Source organism: Larimichthys crocea, chromosome VI (genome assembly GCF_000972845.2).
Source record: "Larimichthys crocea isolate SSNF chromosome VI, L_crocea_2.0, whole genome shotgun sequence".
Taxonomy (NCBI): Eukaryota; Metazoa; Chordata; class Actinopteri; family Sciaenidae; genus Larimichthys; species Larimichthys crocea.
Window position 1 is genome coordinate 5,205,427 of NC_040016.1, and position 13,343 is coordinate 5,218,769.

Sequence of the window (13,343 nt, forward strand, 5' to 3'; positions counted from 1 at the left end):
TCATAAACGAAAACAGCAATTCACTCTCCAGTGATGCAGCATCCATTGATTGTGGTTACAGACTGGCTATGTGAACCTGTAGTACATTTTCACCTCTCAAACTGAGAACAGAATCAGCCTCCTGGTGGTTTTATGAAAGGGATTTTGAGGTTCTTTTGTGAGGGATAATTCCCTCCTAATATAATGTATGTAAACCCACAAATGATTTTCTTCCAATAAAAGAGGGAACTAATACTCTACGTTAATGTACAAATATGACTTTTGCAGCATTCATAAACTTACAGAAGAAGTGGCTCTCAACTCATGTAAGGTTATGAAGATAGATTAGCCTACATAGCACAAATTCAACCAACAAAGCACAAACAAGCTTTCATATGATTAAGAAATACTTTTCACATATTTTTTTTCTGGCCTGCCAGCTGAACTAAAACCAGAGCCAGTCCTTCCTCCTTAACATGGACATGGTGAAAATAATAGAAGGCTGGTGGCGCCCTCTTGTGTGTAAAATGGGTATGTCAGTCTTTCTGTTTTTATCAGATATCGTACAATAAATACTGTCAGTGTTGGAAGCTTAGATATACTTTTGATTTCAGAAAGAGAATTTTAAATGACAGCTTTGAAGATACACTGTTACAGTAATAAAAAAAGCACAGGTCCATCCATTTTAAGGCCCATTTTAAGGCCTTACATATTATACACTCCCAATGGCATGGGCTAAAAATCCTACATTTTCTGTGTTGTAGATTTTTTTTTTTTTTTCAAGATTTATTTTGATAGAGACAGCTGAAGAGTGACAGGAATGTGGAGCGAGAGAGAGATGGGAAATGACATGCGGCAAAGAGCCACAGGTCGGATTCGACCTGCTAGATCTTTTTTAATTCAAGTTTCACATGATGTATCTTCAAACTGAAACTAGGACAAAGTGCAGGAAACTTTACTTGATAATATAATGTATTATACACATACTTTTACACACTTTTTTGTATTATATTGCACGTCGTGCTCTGGGCACGGAAAAGGAACCTGTCCGGCTGGATGGCTCCATTAATCAAACTACACCTGTGACCGCAGAACAATTCAAATATCAATGCGCTGACTTAACCCATAACCTGTTTTTTTACTCGACGACCTCGCTTAAAAATTAACTTCTATATTATTTTCACCAAAACCTCTAAGCAAACATTACAATTTTAAAACATTAAATTAGTTTATCGATGATTTATTGCCACATGAGAGCATACTTCGTCAACAATCGCTAGAGGTCGCTGCGAAACAACCCTAGGCCGAACAGGAGGGAGCACACAGCAGGTAGGATAAAGTACCAAGGTGTGTGAATTTGTCTTTAATAATGAATTTCCGAGCACCAGGTGTGTTAAGGTTTCTGTAAAAAAAATGTTTTAAAATGTTCACAGTGCCAAATGAAAAAGTGTGGGTTCAAACTCAAACAAGACATAGCCTACAAAACCTTTAAACAAAAAAAAAAACAATGCGCGTAGAGACAGACGTACTACTCGTTGAATAAGGTAAGATACACCAGAAGGTATTACATAAATGTGTTACAGTAAACCCTGCCTAGGCGGTTTGTTATAGCAGCAAACACTGAATCCAAGTGTTTGTAGTTGTTTTGCTGTTGTTTGGTGCACACAACAAACACTTTCATCAGACAACGAGTCTGTGAATTTGATATTAATAGACTGTGAGTGATGCTTGGCGATTCAATATACTGAATGAATTATAGATGATATGTCCTGGAAAATATTACTCTAATCTCTGAACAAAACATCAGGGACCTCAAGAGTTTTAGCCTGAGCTCCTTCCAGTCTGCCTCAAGACATCCAGCCAAGGAGAAAGAGACAGACTGGTGTCTGTCAGAAAATACTCCACTGTTTCTCTGATCCTGTCTGTCTGTCTGTCTGTCTGTCTCACACAGACTCGAGCAGCACTCAGGTCAGTGATATGGCCAGTTGTTAGGTGTATTTGGGACATCTGTTTCTCAGTGTGGCTGTCACTGTAAGGTCATTCACTCACTGAATCACACTGTTATTCTTTTTATAGATGTCCTCCTGTGACAAACGCTGTAGTGAAACCAGTTCCGTCGGATGCAGATCTCAACCAGCGTGCATCTGAAGCTGTGCTGCAGAGGTCGTCCCCGTCCAAGGTAGCTAAGTACTCATTATTGATTGCAACTACTGAAGGAGGAATTCAGATCCTGTACTTAAGTAACCATAGCAACACTAAAATGTTAAATACTGTTTTGCTGTATCCAAATTTTAGTTGTATTAGCACTGAGGTTCAAGTTTTCATTATGAGTAATGACCTTATCAGAGCATTAAAATCTAATCAGCAAGTTATAGTGGACCCAGGCTACTTTATACTGTTTTAATCTAAGACAATGCATCACATTTATGTGTGTGTGTGTTTTATGTCTGCAAAGTAACCTGTAACTACAACAGCTCTGGGGTCCTGTGAATTGCTTTTGGAATTTGTGAGTGATTTCTTAGACCTCAGAAGGTTAAAAAGAAATGAAATAAAAGAATAAATACTTGATATCCACACTTAAAGTACCAGTGCCTCAAAAGGTGACTATTAGGTACCTCATCTGGAAGCTCATGCACAACCTTATATTATCCGTACTGACAATATGTCTCAAATTCACACTACATTCAACTTCTATACAGGATATCCTATATTCTAATCATGTTGTTGTTATATAAAATAATCAACATAGCGTTTTGTATTATCATTTTTTTTTCTTTAAGTGTGACAAAACTATGAATTCCACCACCAATTAAAATTCACAAGGAAAGAAACACGATCTTAAAATGATCATTTTGGTTTTTCAAGATCTTTCTGGAGCTGTCTTTTCTGTTTAGACAGTTTAGAAAAGAAAGAACACACTAACGAGTCATTTGTTGTCACGTGGGTTTATCCACGGGTGCTCCCCATTAGGAGACTAGCTGCAATCTAATGGGAGAAGTGAACAGATACACAGATTATGACAGATACTTTCTCCTCCATTGTCAGTGGACTCATTTTCTAAAAGCCACTTATCTTCGGAACATTCTGACACTAAAATAGCATTATTCAGATAGACAAATCATGAGAAAGATGATCTAAAACAACAAAACTAAAACTTAAATAACTTTCAGGACCATCTCAAAACACAATCTGTTTTCATCCATACGCACAATGTTCACAACACCTCCAAACAAAGTGAGGAGACGGTTGGAGGACATGCGTACTTACGAGACAGGAAACATATACCATTTAAAATAATTGGTGCGGATAGTAATGCGTTGTCTGTCATACACTCTCTGTTTGACTTCATGTAGTATGAATACTGTCTGATTTGAGTAGATATAAAAAAAAAAAATCACTATTTGAAATGTCACACTGAAAAAAAGCATTTGTGCATGCATAATACAAATGTGAAAAGTAAATTCTAATTAGCTGCCTCGGTTTCAGGGTCCTGGTATTGTGGTTACTTTCTGCTAAACTGTCATGACAGTACACCTCTCCTGTGTTCCTGTGAAAACAGCCTGTTGTCACTAATTACATGACAAGTTTAATTGTAATGTTATTTCTATAAATGTTGTCATCATTTACAAACATCTTAAACGTCTCACAGTTTAACTGCACTTCTTTATCTCTTTGAGTGAATTCCAAAAAGCATAATAAATGTATTTATTCCTTTCCAGTACAATTGTCATGCGCATACATTATGTTGTTGCAGGTAGTCCAAATTATAATCGCATTACTCCAATCTAACTGTGTAACACATCCCTCTTCTGCCTCTTTATGTATAGGAGTGTTATAAATTCACTTAATCTCTGCAGTAGATTTCTTATGAGCACAGGTTGCTTCTCTGTTTGCATGTCTTTGTCTCCTATCCATCCATCTGTGCTCCTCACTCACTGACTTTGTCTCTCCTCTGAGTGCGTTCCAGCCATATTGTGGTTTGAAGTGTTTCTGCTTCTAATGAGCCAATTGTTCTTGTGTTTTGTTCCCCTCGGGGAGCGTTGTGTAGCTAACAACATTCTGCTCACAACCATTTTAAAACATATTCACTGCACCGGGGAGGGATCGGGGCCAACAAAACAATAATGCCTTGGAGCATGTAGAAAATGAAAAATGTGTTAATGACAGTCGCACCAGCAAAGTGACAGCGCATTCTTTTCCTGTCAATTAGACCTTAGTTATTCAAAAGCAATTTGCAACTCCCTGCAGAGTAAAATGTGTGCCATCTCCTAGGCCTTGGTCTGTGATTGTGTAAGTGATGTATTCATTCCATTTCACTGTGTGCGTCCTAGATTTAGACATAGAAATAATATTAAGGTTAGAGGCAAGTCAGAGTACTCTATCCACATGGTGTTCTTCCTCTGAAAACGGAGAAAAGTATAGATCTATTTTGAGGTTTGTGTATGTGTGTGCGTGTTTCTTTCTGTGCGCCCATGAACGTGCACAAGAGGTATTGATACAGCTGGCATTCAAGGCCCTGATTAATTGCTATGGCATTTGGCTGTTCTCTGTAAATGCCATATCCCATGCTGAGTGTTTGGCTAATGGATGTCGGCCCATGGAAGCCCAGCATCGGCCCTTCTTTTCTTTCCTCACCCTCTATCGTTTGTCCCTCCTGTCTTTTCTCTCTCTCCTTCCTTCTGCCCCGCTGCCCTCTCCTCCTCCTCTGCTTCATAAAAGGTTAGCTGTGCTTTCTCAGCAGGAATGGACACATGAGTGGAATGATCTCATACAGCTCAGATGTCCACACTCTTGACAGTTTTGTCCAGAGAGGGCTCGTCATACGAGGGCCTAGCCGCCTCTCTATTTCTGATAGCACCAGTTCAAAGGTGGCTTAAGGTTATGTCCTCTCCCTTTTTCCTCTCTAATCTACAATAAATGTGTTATGATAAGAGCTGGGAAAGAGCTCTACCTTGAATTGGGTATACCCCTGAGACCTAATTTCAGTTTGTCTCTATATCTCTAAGAAGGAAAGATATGAAGAATTAGCTTTTGTCCTGTGAATTAGTGAATTAGTTTGCTCTATCATAATGAGGTTTGCCATGTCAGAGGGAACAGTTCAGAGCCTGCATGCTAAACAGACTGAAATTAGAACAGAGTATTAGCTCTTTAACTGCAAAAATACCTTCTCTCTGCAGCTCTAATTTCAACACTTTCACGCAATTACCCATATACACACATTTATCTTGTCACTTGCAAATGGGAATAGAAGACCAAGCAGGGGAGGAATCATCTCATCCCCCCTTCCTTTCTTTTCTTTTTGGAAAACTAATTCCAAAATCTAATTAACTGCAGAAACATGTCACCAGTCTGACTGGAAACATCCAACGTAGTTATGCAAATGGGCCCAAGGATTGTAGAATGTGATTTGACAGAATCTCATTGTGGATGGTGCGAGGCCAGATAGAAAGATTAGTCAGCCGTATCTGAGTGGAAGCAAACAGGAAGCGATGAGTCCCGTAATTTATTGTGTTGGTATTTCTTCTGTTTGACTTCAGACAGCTCATTAAGGAGCGAGGTGTCACCCAGCCGGACAGAAAGACAGACAGGAGCATTTCTCTAATGGGCCCTCTTCTGCTCTGCCTGCATCAGCTCTTTTCTGCCTTTTGCGTCGCTGGCTTAATCTCTGACTTTTTTTAATATGAGGTGCCAAGTAAGATTTTACACAATTCATCATTTTACTTCTCACAGGGGAGAGGGGGATGCTATTTCATCCTCCCACTTGTCTTTAGTCTGCTTACAGGGCTGTTTCGGGGCAGCCATTGAGAGACGGCTGAGATAAGTAGAGGGGCTCTGTCTCACATTTTTCAGGACAGGTTGGACAGACGATGTAGTCTGCTGTGTTGTGACAGTGTGCTATACAGGTGTCATTCTGCTGTAGCTGGCTGCTGTTCCTTTTGGCAGAGAGGGGTCCATATGCTGCAAGAGTGCTGAAACTCAACATTTTTAACATTTAACAGTTAACATTTCTCCACGCACACACACAGTGAGGACTTTACACTGACTACCCCAACCATAACCCTCTCATTTATCTGACCCAAATCAAATCCTAATCACAAACCCTAAACCTAATGTTGTTCAGTAGACAATCAGGGCTCAACACAGGACTGCTTGATTGCCAGCAGCAAGAAAGGTTAGTAAATCTAGCAACTTTTAACATGCCTGATAGAATAGAATAATAGGTAGTAATAGAATTAAACACATTATCTTAGTGAGCCATCTAGCTTGCTTCTCATGCCATCCCCATCTACTATTGGTTGGGAGTATATGGGACATTTAAGAAAGATATTGATACAGATTTATACATAATGGTATGGCGGCCAGTACAATGAGCTTTTGAGCTTGAATGAAAATAGAACTTTTCTATGTGAATGTGCAGTGATATGAGTTCGCTGCTTTCCTAAAAAAATTTCAACTTAAATTTTTATCAATATATTTCAGCTAAGTATTTATGATATGTTTAATAATTCAGCATTGTCAACCAATACTATTTGACATTGCTTTGAGCTGTCTCTCACTCAGTGTAGATTTCCACAGTATAGTACATGTAAGTATATGAAATACACTGTATAAACAAGCACTGCGATAGGCCAACATCGACCGATAACATCAGCCAACCAATTTTGGTTGGGCATTTGCAGTTCTGATCAGGCGTGCAAGACGTAAAGGCAAACTGTATGAGCTGAAGCTCAAGCGAGCATTTCAGATATCCTGGAAACTGGAATTTAAGTTTGCTGCAAGTTTGGGAGCAAGGCCGATAAAACAAGGTTGTTTTGTTTTTTGGTTAGTAAAAATGAACAAGTAGTACCTTACTACTTGCCAAATTTACAATAAGAAGTACTTTTGGCAAGTAGATTTCTGAGTTGTGCAAGTGAAAAAAACGTGGAACCTTGGCAAGCCTTTTGAGAAGGGGCAGACAAGTACAAGATCATCACTTGCAGTTTCTGTAATCTTTGGACATTTAGTCGTGACAAGCACAAAAATAAACGTACTGACACATTATGAGAATACCCTCCTGCAGCTGTGACCTTATGTTGTGATGTCAGTTCCTACACCAGGCTCTTCAGGAGCCCTCCGCACACACTGACAGCTCCTGATAGCATGCCAGAGAGTGCTTGCAGACACAGAGAGCCATACAAAAAAAAGCAAGGTCCACCCTGGTACAAACAAGTAATTAATTATTGAGGACACCAAACACAACTGCTTGCTAATCTACATCGCCGTTTAAAGCCCCTTGATTTATAATTCAGGCCCTTCTCTCACGGTGAGTGCTGAGATTGGAAAGCTGCACTTGAGGACACTTGAAATTTCACTGGGGCAAGGTTTTCATCGAGACTGTGTACACACATACTTGTTTGCTGTATGTATACGTAACAGACATGCGTGTTCATGTTAAAATAAACAAAAAGTTAAACGTGTGCGCTAAGCGATTTCACACAAATGTTCATTTAATGATAGTGTAAAATTCTCCCCTGTTTGAGAGTAATTCAACTCCTCTGTGTAGCTGCCCTCACAGCGTTTTAAAGTAATTACAAATGTATTTGTGCTAAAAACACTGGGGTGCCTTGTTAGACAAACCCACAAGCTCTTCCTATTTAATATGTGTGGCAGATATTGCACTGAGTGCTGTACATCAGGAATTCAAATAACATGGCGTTGAAGGGGTTTTAGTTAATTAGCTGGAGATGTAATGCTGGCTCTGGCCCATAGCGGCTTGTGTTCCTTGGGACTGCAGACCTCGACGGGGGGCCACTCTTTGATCTGTGGATCCCACGGTCTGGTAACGGTTCCCAAACCTCTGCAATGCCTGCTGCTCATGGACAGATGGGAAAGGGAGTGTGTGTATGTGTGTGAGTGTACACCTCTGTGCATGTGACTGATGTTGTTTTTAACAGAACTTCCTTTACTGTGCGATAATAAACAGACATATTAGTGTTTAATAAACTTTTCAAAGTTTGACTTCTGTAGAAGATACTTTAACTTGTCTTCTCTTTTATAACATGGAGAAAAAAAAATTTTCTGAACTGTATTAATGTGTTCACAGTATTTCAGATTCAGTTCATCATAAAATGTCCCATTCTGTGCATTGATTTAATTCAGCTGTATTTCAATTTCTTAGTATAACATTGACTTGTAAAGGGTATTTGAACTGATTCTTTCAACAATAACTAAATACATGTAAAGAGTTCAAAACAGCACTATTTCAAAGGCTGACATTTATATCCAAGGCGTCACTGGCATCAAAAGTAGCTCAGTAGGTGCAGGAATATGAGGAAACAAACTTAACAAAGGTAGCAGACTGCTTTCAGCATTGTTACTTTAATGACACCATTGAGATATTAATCAGATATGACCTAACTTTTTTTCCTCTTGCCCCACCACATGATGCATCATGGTTTGTTTATTTTTTTTCACCCCTAATGCAAGGTGGAAGATTTATTCCCTCTAGACCTGAATACACGCCCCCTGCTGGCTGCCCATCAAACAACACAGGCTCCTTAAGTGAGACTGGCAGGGTGTCCAGATTCTAATTGCTGTGTGCTAATACGCAGTGTACTAATGTTGACAGCACACTGTTTTGGCAGATTGAGTACTCAAGAAATAAATCTATTGTACTGTTTTGTGCTACGATGTGAAGGTGTAGCTTGGAACCAACATTTAAAATGAAAACTTAAACTTTCCATGTAAAAAATGTTTTGACTTGTTGAACACAGGTGTTGTAGTTGTTGTGTTTCAGTTCCATGACTCTGATATTGAGCTTTCAATACTGCAGGACACACAGGAGTGGGTGTTTGTAACATCTGTGCGTATCCTCCTATGACAATCACAATGTGCACACTAAGAAAGGGTTTCTAAAGGTTTTTACGTTACTCCATCTGTCCGAGACACCATATTGGCCTTTGGTTACTATACTGTACTAAGTTACTGTATGAGAGTAAATTTCCAGACATAGTAAACTGTTTCAGGAAAGTGCTGGAGGGTAAAAAATCTACAGTCTACAATCACAATAAGGAGGATTAATGGTTGTTCTATTGGAGGTTTTGTATTATACTGCAAAGCTTTTCGTCAGAGGTTTTTTTTTTTTTTTTTTTTTTTTTGACTTTGCTCTGTTTTGAAAAATGTCTGTGACCAAAAGCTTAGCAATTAAATTCAAAATCTGCGATGGAGGAAACTTTGCGAAAGCCTTGATTCTTTTTAATTGTACCATTCAGAGTTGTGAGACACTCATGAATGAATTATAACATCACCTCAGGATATGGAACCAACTGCTGAAAAACGATGGTCGCTCATAACAGACTTATTAACTATTTATATTTTCAGTGAAAGTGTGTGATGTGACAGTGACAAGAGGGATGAAATAAATAAGAGGAGAATACTTTAGACATGACAGTATGATGTGTGTGGCGTTCATCCCTGCCAGGATGTAATGATGTCGATGCCTGGCATTCTGATGACCTTCTGCACCATGGGAACTTGAGGAAACATAGTCCAGAAGCAATGAGCACAGCTGCAGAATGTGACTCACTCGACTATTTGCGTTTGTAATTAGGCAAGAAAAGTGTCCTCTGGACACATGTTTAATCCTCTGATGTTTGCATGTGTTCTCTGTGTCTGGGTGTTTTATTTTAACACATACCGGAGGCATGTTTATACTATGTTTGGGTCTATATGAGGAGAGCAGGAATGTAGGGTAGTTATCATGGCTGTCTGCTTCTGAAGTCATGTGCTCAGAGGTTAGAAGACCCTTTTTACCATTATACCTGCAGTCACTGTCATGCTATTTTCAGGAGAATTGTTTCACGGGGACCAGGACTTCTCTCCTCCTCAGTTCTGTCAATCCCTGTGTCCTTGAGTCCCCATATTGTCATCTCTTGTGCTGCTTCTCGCTGTGTTTCTCTGTTCTCCTCTCTATCTGCTTCTCTTCGTAATGTAGCCATGGTGATGTAGAGCTGTCTCAATGCACAGGCCCCACTTGCACACTCACACACACATTCAACTAGGAAATCACAGAATGAATGGAGGGGCAGGGTGTGGGGGATGTGTGTGCATGGTGGTGGTGGTGGAGAGAAGTCAGCCTTGAACCAACTAGCCCAAACCAAGAGAATAATAGGAGAGTGCTCACAGAGATAGAGCTGGCGAGGAGGGGAAGACAGTGAGGGGGTCTGCCTCATTTGCACTGGAGTCCTCCCCTCTTCATGCAGCCAGCTGACAGGGGATATTTTTATCAGCCTGGCACACACAGTGCAGAAAAGGAACAAATTCATTTGTAAAAGCACACTCCCAGCCAAGGACAAGATCTCAGCAGGATAGAACATAGCTGTCTTTCAGAATGGAAATCATTCATTATTATTTATGCACCTGCCATGGCGCTATCATGCAACGGTGGCACACAAGGCCCCGCCCACTATGTGTCCAATGAAGCAGAAAACACAAAAGCCAAAAATGTGCTCCCTGAAGTCTGGACTCTTCCTGTGGTTTTTAAAACTAAACACATAGATTCTGTTTTTTGTACGCTATTTTTTTGTTCGTTCTTTCCATTTCTGTTCTTCCTGACCCTCTGTGGGAATTTCCCAGGAGCCAGTGAGACTGATACCTGTAGTTTGCCCTGTTTATTTAATTGAGGACACATCTGTTGATATAAACCCAATCAGAGGTCAGCATGATGACACTACTTGAGTGTGCGAGAGCGGGAGCATGAATAAACCATGTTCTAAAGTGGTGTCACTGGGCTGCTGTGTTGGCATGTCGGCACCGCTCAGGAAAAACATGGCAGTCTCTGGGGCATTGTCTGTAATCCAGCATGTTAGAGCAGCTAGATGGCTCCTTTATGTAAGCAGTCCCCGAGTCTCAGACATCATCTGATATTCACACAGTGGGGAAATAAATACATTTTCCAGCAGTACATTTTGTTTTAAGATGATTATGAATAGTGTTAGAACTGGCTAATCCATTCTTACAAAGGGCTCATGCTTCCAATTGGCTTGAATGACAATGCTTTTTTTGCCAGGATTAGTGCTGAATGCACCTGATGTTAAAGCAGGAAGTATAATTTTCTTTATCCTCAAATGCCATGCAAATCCCTCGCTCTGAATGAATTTGTTTTATATCTGCAAGGGACAGTCATGGCCAGAAAAATACTGTTTGATTTTCTCAAAGCAGCGTGGTTTCATCTCTTTGCAGTGACACAAATACCATAGTGTGCCAAGCTGACGGATTGATGATCCATTGCAGACGTTGTAATTGAAAACACTGAGAGGGGGTGGACAATTAATCTCTCTCTTTTTTCACTGCTTCAAATTTCCATGGAGAAATACCTTGAAAATGCAGATAATAGATAAGAGTGTTATTGATTAGATGAGGTGGGAGGAGAGGCGAGGAGGTGCAGAGGTTCTCCATCACTAATCTCTCTGGCTGTGACTGCATCTAAATAACCTGCAGAGAGGGATAAACAGGCGCATCCATCATGGGACGGCTGTTGCGGACAGTGATGGATGCCTCCGCCCTCCGCCACCCTCCGCAGCACCTCTCCCCCCCTGGTCAGGGATAGGAAGTGACACGAGTACTCAGGAGAAATACCAGGCTTAAACTGGGCAGGAAAATGCCTACTTTAGCTCCGCCGTGATGGAGGGATCCAGGGCAGGTTTTGTGTGTGCATTTGTAGAATTGTCCCCTGTCCTCTGTCCCCTTGTCACTTTGAGTTTGTAGGCTCATCCATCTTGATAGATCTTGTTTGTTTTGTCAAAGAGGAAATTGGTTTTTGGTATTTGTGTGAGTGTGTGTGTGAGCTCAGCCATATATATGTGCCTTTTGTGCGCTTGTGTATAAATTGATTTGGGTGTGCGTTTCCTCTCTATCTGCATGCCCATGCTCTGTGAGCCAAATCCCCTGCTGCCTGGACCCAGTGAGCAGGCGTGCCCACGCCAGCTCGCCTCAGAGGTGCCAGCCTGATAGATATGGTGTGTGTGTGCCAGCCTGTGCCTTCCCTCCCCACCCCTGCAGCATTAAGATTGATCCCTCGTTCCCTCCCATTCCTTTCTCCCTCACTCCTCTGTGTGCCTCTGCCTTTATGAGACTGTGAATAGGTGAAGCTCACAAGCTCCAACAGATGGCCGGAGCTGCCCTGGTTCACTGTCTCACACATACACACACATTACTGCCCTCATGATACTGAAAGGGAGGAAGAGGCAGAGTTAAATGTGACAAGGAGAAAGAGAAGAAACAGGAAGCTTCACAGGAGGAGAAAGACTAAAACTACTGGAAACAGAGAGAGCCAGTGAGGAACAGCACGCAGGGAGTAAACTGGAAAAGGAGTCATAGACTAACGGCAAGAAAATGCTAAGAGAAGAGAGAGAGAAGAGAAGGACACACTGCTGAAAAAGAGAGTGAGGGCAAAATTGAATTGTAGATTGAGGGAGCCTCTCTCCTCCCTCGTTCCCTCCCTCTTTTATTTATCTCGTGTGAAACCACGCCTCCCTCCTTTCACTTGTCAGTGCATCTATAACAGTGAGCTGTCTGCACCGGGCTGCGTGGGGGGTGAAACGAGCTCCTTACTCTGCCAACACAAGGGACCAGATCTGAACGGACCGGACAGGACTGGATGGTACTGGACTGCCCAGAACAGGTGTGTGTATTTGTGATAGATGACAGAGAGCAGCATGTGTATCCCTCAATGAGTGATCGCTTGTTCCTCCGCAGGACTTGCTTCCAGAGTAGCGTATCTAGAAGGTACAGTGCTGGAGCTTTGCCCTAGTTTACACTTGAATGCTCTGATCCATTCTGTTTGCCTCTGAGATTTATGCATGGAGTCGCTAACGGCGCTGCTCATCAGGGTAAGAGAGCTCAGACCTCTTGTTCGTCGGATGTACAGGACACTTCAGATTGTAGCTTTGAATCAGAGCAGCATGGAGAGTAGCTGCTCTTTATCTAGTGGAACAAGTTGTGTTGTAGTTTTTTTTTTGTTTTTGTTTTTTTTGGGGGGGGACTGAACACTATCGACGTGCTGTGCCTCCATTAAGTGTTTGTCTTTTAAGCGATCATTTTCCTACAGAATACTACGCTCTAGTGAGAGAATCATTACATTATAATTGTGTTCAGAATCTGTAACAATCCACTTTTCTCAGTGAAACAAGTCGGCACAGCTTTCACAGCTCCTTGGTGTGTCTTGGTGTTGAATCCAATTTGTGATTAGTTCTCTTTGTCTTTCTGTTTCACAGTCTGCTGTGTTTTGAAATATGGAACATTCTTTGTCTCAGCAATGCTTTGTATTTATTCAGCCAAATATAATCCTGACTATTGCTGAGTAGTGTGTGTGTGTGGGTTTAAAA

The 13,343-nt window shown here is 41.1% G+C and overlaps 1 protein-coding gene across 8 annotated transcripts in view; it reads left to right on the forward strand.

Moving 5' to 3' along the window:
• The first annotated feature begins 1,032 nt into the window (after window positions 1-1,032).
• The window catches only part of sulf2a (sulfatase 2a), a 42,730-nt gene continuing 30,419 nt past the window's right edge, over window positions 1,033-13,343 (forward strand). For 3 of the 8 annotated variants that reach the window (XM_027279570.1, XM_027279576.1, XM_027279573.1), the window contains exons 1-2: window positions 1,034-1,308; window positions 2,056-2,158. The gene's annotated coding sequence lies outside the window, so the exon portion shown is untranslated. Of the gene's footprint in view, window positions 1,327-1,931; window positions 1,948-2,055; window positions 2,159-12,232; window positions 12,641-13,343 lie in introns of those variants that run through there. The other 5 variants (XM_027279574.1, XM_027279575.1, XM_027279571.1 and 2 more) reach the window with 4 other exon arrangements.